Here is a 6336-nt window from a genome sequence, read left to right on the forward strand (position 1 = left end):
TCCACGTCTACCGACTCTACTTCAAAGGGAGTTACAATCTTGTGCTTGAATAACGTCTTTGAAACCTTGAGTAAAGGTTCTTTCTCCACGCAAAGAACATAAAGCAATGGAGACAAAGGGTCCCCCTGACGCACCCTGCGCTCAAGAGAAATACCTTTAGCGAGTCAACCGTTCAGAATGATTTGCACGAATACGCCGTTGTAAGAAGTAGAAATCCATCAATAAAAATCAGGACCGAAACCATAAACCTGAAGGAGCTTTAGAAGAAAAGAACGATTGACTCGATCGAACGCTTTCTCCTGGTCAAGACTTATCAAAATGGCAGACTCATCAGTCCGTTGAATGTAGTCAAGGACGTCGCGCAAAAGAGACACATTTGAAAAAATGCCCGGAACAGAAGAGGTCTGGTCCAGGTGAACAATGTGCTGAAGAACTTTGGGGAGGCGCAAAGTAATCGCTTTAGAAATTATCTTGTAATCTACATTCAAAAGAGAGATGGGTCACCAATTCTTTAAATGCTTGATGTCACCACGCTTCTTAAAAGTCAAGCGGGTGACACTGCCCTTCATTGACGGACACAATTCGACGTCAGCAAAACATCGATTAGCAACAAAGAGCAAAAGAGGACCCAAGGCCTCCCAAAAATGTAAACAAAATTCCACCGACAGCCCATCGTTGACATCGTTAGAATCTAGAATGGAACTGAGAATATTACGGTCAAAGCGCTCACGCTCGAGTTTAAACAAATAACGAGTGGGCCTTTCTTCCACTTTAAGCCAATGAACTCTGGACAGAACCTTAGAGCCATCCAACTCTTTCAAGGTGAAGGCCTTCATTTCAATTTCCAGCTCGGAAATTTCTGAGCTAACAGACGAATCTCCAGAAGTTAATTTAAGCTTAAGATCAATGATGCAATAACCAAAAGAAATCAAGTGAAGGTATGATCCTCGCAGTTATGAACGCAATTTTTGCAATTGCGTAAAGAAGCCGGAATGCATCAACGATGAAATGATATATGAAATGTGGATATGAAATCAAGTGAAGCTATGATCCTCGCAGTTATGAATGCAATTTTTGCAATTGCGTAAAGAAGCCGGAATGAATCAACGATGAAATGATATATGAAATGTGGATATGAAATCAAGTGAAGCTATGATCCCGCGCAGTTATGAATGCAATTTTTGCAATTGCGCAAAGAAGCCTGAAAAATTCAGGACTTCAACGGCGTTTGAACCGGTGACCTCGCGATACCGGTGCGACGCTCTCAACCAACTAAGCTATCATTTCATAGTTGATTCATTCCGCACGAGAACAATGGAACCCACAAATGACCAGCTGCCAACGTCAGAGGCTTCATAGCTCAGTTGGCTAGAGCGTCGCATCGGTATCGCGAGGTCACCGGCTCAAACCCCGTTGAAGTCCTGAAGTTTTCAGGCTTCTTTACGCAATTGCAAAAATTGCGTTCATAACTGCGACGATCACAGTTTCGTTTGATTTCATATCCGCAGTTCATATATGATCCATTTCATATATCATTTCATCGTTAACCAAAAGAACGCCCTCGTGCGAGAACCCCCTGCGCTTATTCTTAGAAAAGTATATGATTTGTGAACGAATAGAATATTTAAAGAAATCTTGATACGACTTCACTGAAGGAAAGTGTTGCAGACAACCGGAAAGGTCATCAATGCAGGTTGTAATATATACACAAAACGCACTATTCAAAAGAGAGTTATTGAATTTCCAAACACCAGGAACATGGGAATTATTCCCAGAGGACTTGAGAGAAGGATAAAAAAAATCATGATGGGAAAAGAGGCATGGTTTAATTTCGCAAGACTACCGTAGGCATAAGTCTCTGAAAAACCAAAAACTTATCAAGCCGGGAACCGATAGAAAAATCATAATTAAACCAGGTGCACTGACGCAGCCTTGGATGAAACTTACGACAGACATCTGACAAAGAAAAAGCCGAGCATAAAACAGACAGATATTTAGCAGGAACAAAGTTCCCAACAAGTTTGGCAAGATGGTGATCATAGCAATTGTAACCACCAGCGATAATAACGGCGTCAGAAGGCAAAAAATATTCGTGCAAATTATATATCAAAAAACACTTTCCTTTCAGTCGGATTAGTAGGCGCGTAAATGTTGATTAATCTTATGGTCATCGAGTTCAAAATTAAGACTAACAACCCTGGAGGCCACCCCGACGAATTCCATGAACAGAGCCATAATGGCTGAGACGATGAGAAAGGGCTTGAACGATGAAGAATTACGACTAGCACGACGTCAGATGAACGGTAACTTACGAGGAAAGCAATCACGATATTCGGACGTAGAAAAAGTTTCGGATACAAAACAATTGGAACTATGCAGCAAACACCTAACACCAGCTGCACGAATACCGTAATTCTTAAAATCATCGAAAACTTGAGAAAAAGGCGTATCTTGGGTAGGAAGCACAAAATGCGCCGTGCAAGGGCGCTCAGGAATACTGTTCATCTGATGGACCCGATCCTTTTTCAGCATCATACCACCAGATGGGTGTTTTAGGCACTCCTTTAAATGGCAGCTTCACATGTCATACAAGTGGTAAGCTGGGTTGGGAACAGCAAAACTGTTCTCCCACGGCATTATTGTGACACTGATCTTTTAATGTGATCCACCTTCCCACATGATTAAAGTGGTGCCTAAAACACCTGCCTGGTATGTTATCTATGCCACGCTGATTAGGCCCAACAAGGCTGACTCTTTTCGTCATTGTGGTTGTACTAATTGGCTTTTTTGTTATTTTTTGGACAAAGTACAAAGTACCTGCCGGGAGGGAACAGCATGGGCCCAACCCTAAATTACACAAGACACGCAAGATGGCGGATAGGTCCGTGTGCTGGGTTGTCGTACTTTTGTGCATGTTGTTGGCCACCACATAGAGCAGGTTACACATAGATTGTACAAGCTGCACTGTAAGCCCCAAGGAAAGCAAACAATCGACTAGTGGATTAACCTCGCACTACAATTACACAAGAATATTGGCAAGTCCTAAATTCGTCCGTCTCAGGTATTCGGGACGACGATGCCTGTATTACAACAACGCGGTAGCCGCCACTCAGTTTTTTTTGCTTCGCCGTTCTGGCAACGTTGAGTTAAATCCCGGCACCCAGAAGACCGGGGAGAGAGCTTCGAAATCAATCTGCTCCTTCTGTGAGAAGTCTCGAAGAGAAACCAAAATGACGTCGAGTGCTTGACCTGCGCGAGGGGCTTTCATGTCAAGTGTTCGGGAATGAGCCGCAAAGAGTTGGCTAGTTACTGTACAGGTCCTGTGCAGGAACAATGCCATATCATGGACTTGTTTCCCTTGCACCATGCCTCAAATCTCGGACAGTTTCTTTGAGGAAAGCAGTCATAGTCCGCTCAACTGTAGTACAGAATTATCCACAGAAAATCTTCAAGATCAGACTACTTCGGTTCAATGGTACAAGGACAATATTTGCAGCTACTACAAATCTAACCGGAAGATATCGTACTTGAATATAAACTCGGTGCAAAGCAAGTTTGACGAAGTGAAGGCTATGCTAAATCTAGCTTTATTTGACATAATGTTTATAATGCCGAAACGAAAATCGACAACTCCTGTGCGGATATTTTCCACCATCCCAATTATCGCGTCATAAGGCGTGATCGAAAGAAAGGAGGAGGTGGTCTTATGGCCTTTATTCGTGAACACCTGAGTGTATTTCGTAGACTACAACATGAGCCTGAATAGTTAGAGTCAATTTGTTTGGATGTTTCAGATAGAAGAAACTGGAGGTTTATTGTGTATGCCTGCTATAGATCACAGAGACTTTGTAAACCAACTGACTTTATTTCGTCTTTAACTTCGGCCGTGGAAATGATGTATAGAAGACGACAGGAGGTCATGGTAATTTGTGATAGCAATTTGGACATTATGGTAGATGAAAGTGAAGGTGGGACCAAAAATGCCTTGTTCAAGGCTCTGCATTTATAATCAGATACGGGACCCGACACGCGTCGCTGAAAAAACAAAGACAATAATCGACGTTGTATTGGCTAGCCATCCAGAAAGATTTGCGGTATGCGGGAATTTGCAGCTCGGTTTAAGTGACCATGACCTTGTTTACACTATTCGGAGAAGTAAGACACCTAGACCAAAGGCACGCGAGTTTGTCTACAGAAGTATGAAGAATTTCAAAGAAGCCTTGATTCATCCTTGGAGGCCTTTAGCGAACAGAGAAATAAAGTGTCATGGCTAAAACGTAAGGGACTGAAGTCGTTTTGCACGGATGCCTCAACAAATACTAAACATCGCGGAGAGTTTTGGAGGAAAATGAGCCTTTGCTCCCTAGCAAAGCGAAATCGCGTTCACAGATCGTTTTGTTGGAGGATGAGCAGTTGATAACAGATCCTCTGCTGATTGCAGAAGCTTTTAACCACTTCTTTTGTGAAGTGGCTGAATGCGATGGCAATAGATTGGATATGGAGGACTTCACTGGCCACCCAAGTATTATGAGCATTTGCGAGAAGACAAAAATGGAGCAGTCGTTTAATTTTCACACAGTAAACTGTGGATATATCATGGAAATTTGGATAAGCTTAACCCAAGGAAGGCAATCGGTTGTAATGTTGATATGTTGCGCATATCTACCCCGGCCATCTCGCAACCGCTGACCACTCTGATTAATTATTTTATTGAACATTGCGTATGGCCAGTGGTGTGGAAGTGTAGTGATGTCTCTCCAATTTATAAGAAATCTGATGAGAGAGATAAAGCGAATTATCGTCCTGTGTCAGTTTTAACTGCACTGTCTAAGGTGTACGAGAGGGTCATGTTTGATCAGTTATACGGTCCGGTTTGCTACATATTGTCTTCTAACCAGTCTGGCTATCTAAAGGATAATTCCTGCTGTACAGCACTACTGAAAAAGATTGGAGATAAAGTCTTAATAATAGAGAGGGTGTGGCCGCCGTGGCTGTTGACTTGAGCAAGGCCTTTGATTCCATCTGCCACTCGTTGCTGCTTGCCAAGTTGAAAGCTTATGGGATATCGGATGGGGCCATTTCCCTGATGAGTTCTTATCTCCGTGGAAGGAAGCAGAGAGTCAAGCTCGATAATGTGTATTTCCAGTGGAGATCAGTCAACACAGGTCTCCCACAAGGGTCTCTGCTAGGTCTGCTATTATTTAATGTTTATATGAACGATCTTAATTACTTTGTAAAAGACACTTCTCTTAGACTATATGCAGATGACATCACCGCATACGCTTCTGATGCATCTCCTCTAGCCCTTGAATACTTAATTAACTCTGACTTGGAGATTGTATCGAATTGGTTTCAACCAGGAGCCCATCACCCGGAGCCTCCATCCAGACTATATCCTTGAGTCAGCCTTTGCCCGTATCTTTTTATTTTTAGAATATTTTGTGAGACGAACGCGATCACTGGTGCGTGACTGCTTGTGACGTAATACACTAACTTTGTTTTGATTGGATGGCATAATGAATTCGCGGGAATTTGAACGTCTAAAAGTAAAGATACGGGCAAAGGTTGTCTCCAAGGGTTTATATGGGAGATTGAGGTTCCGGGTGATGGGCTCCTCTTTCAACAGAATTATTTAGGTGTAAATGTTAGTAAGACCCAGGCCATGGCCATTGGTCCTTCCAGTTGTATCGTTATGACTTTCATCTAGACAATACCAATGTCAAAACAACAGATAGGCTAAAGATCCTGGGAGTAGCCATGGATAGCAAGCTGTCCTTCAAGACACACATATCAGAGCAGTTGAAAAAGGCTTGCGCAAGTTCATCCCTCAGAAATTACTACGATAAGGTTACATAAAGCGTACATATTGCCACATTTAGAGTACTGTACCCCTTTATTGCTCGGAATCTCTGATGGGCTTTATAAAAAGCTAGAAGATACAAATTATTATATACTAAGAACTATTTTAGGTTTGTCAAAATCAACGGAATATAGCAATCTTTTAAAGATAGGACATTTACAAACATTACAGGCAAGAAGACGTTTTCAAGCCCGAGTGCTTTATAAATATATGAATGGCAGCGCCCAAGCTATCTCAATGAACGATTTAACGTTTTGAATGTCAACTATGATGTACGCGTTGGTGGCTCTCGATTAAAGTTGCCACCTGTTAAGGGCCCACAGACGTATTTTTTGGGGTGCGTTGCTAAGGATGTAATGATTAAGTAATTTGAGAGAATTTGGTATTATTTTGGTCAGTTTCCAACTTTTGTAAGCCAATGACCCTAAATATGACGTCATCATACCACGCCCATGGTCACGTGACCAATAAAAGAA

This window comes from Montipora foliosa, chromosome 3, assembly GCF_036669935.1.
Source record: "Montipora foliosa isolate CH-2021 chromosome 3, ASM3666993v2, whole genome shotgun sequence".
NCBI classification, from domain to species: Eukaryota; Metazoa; Cnidaria; class Anthozoa; order Scleractinia; family Acroporidae; genus Montipora; species Montipora foliosa.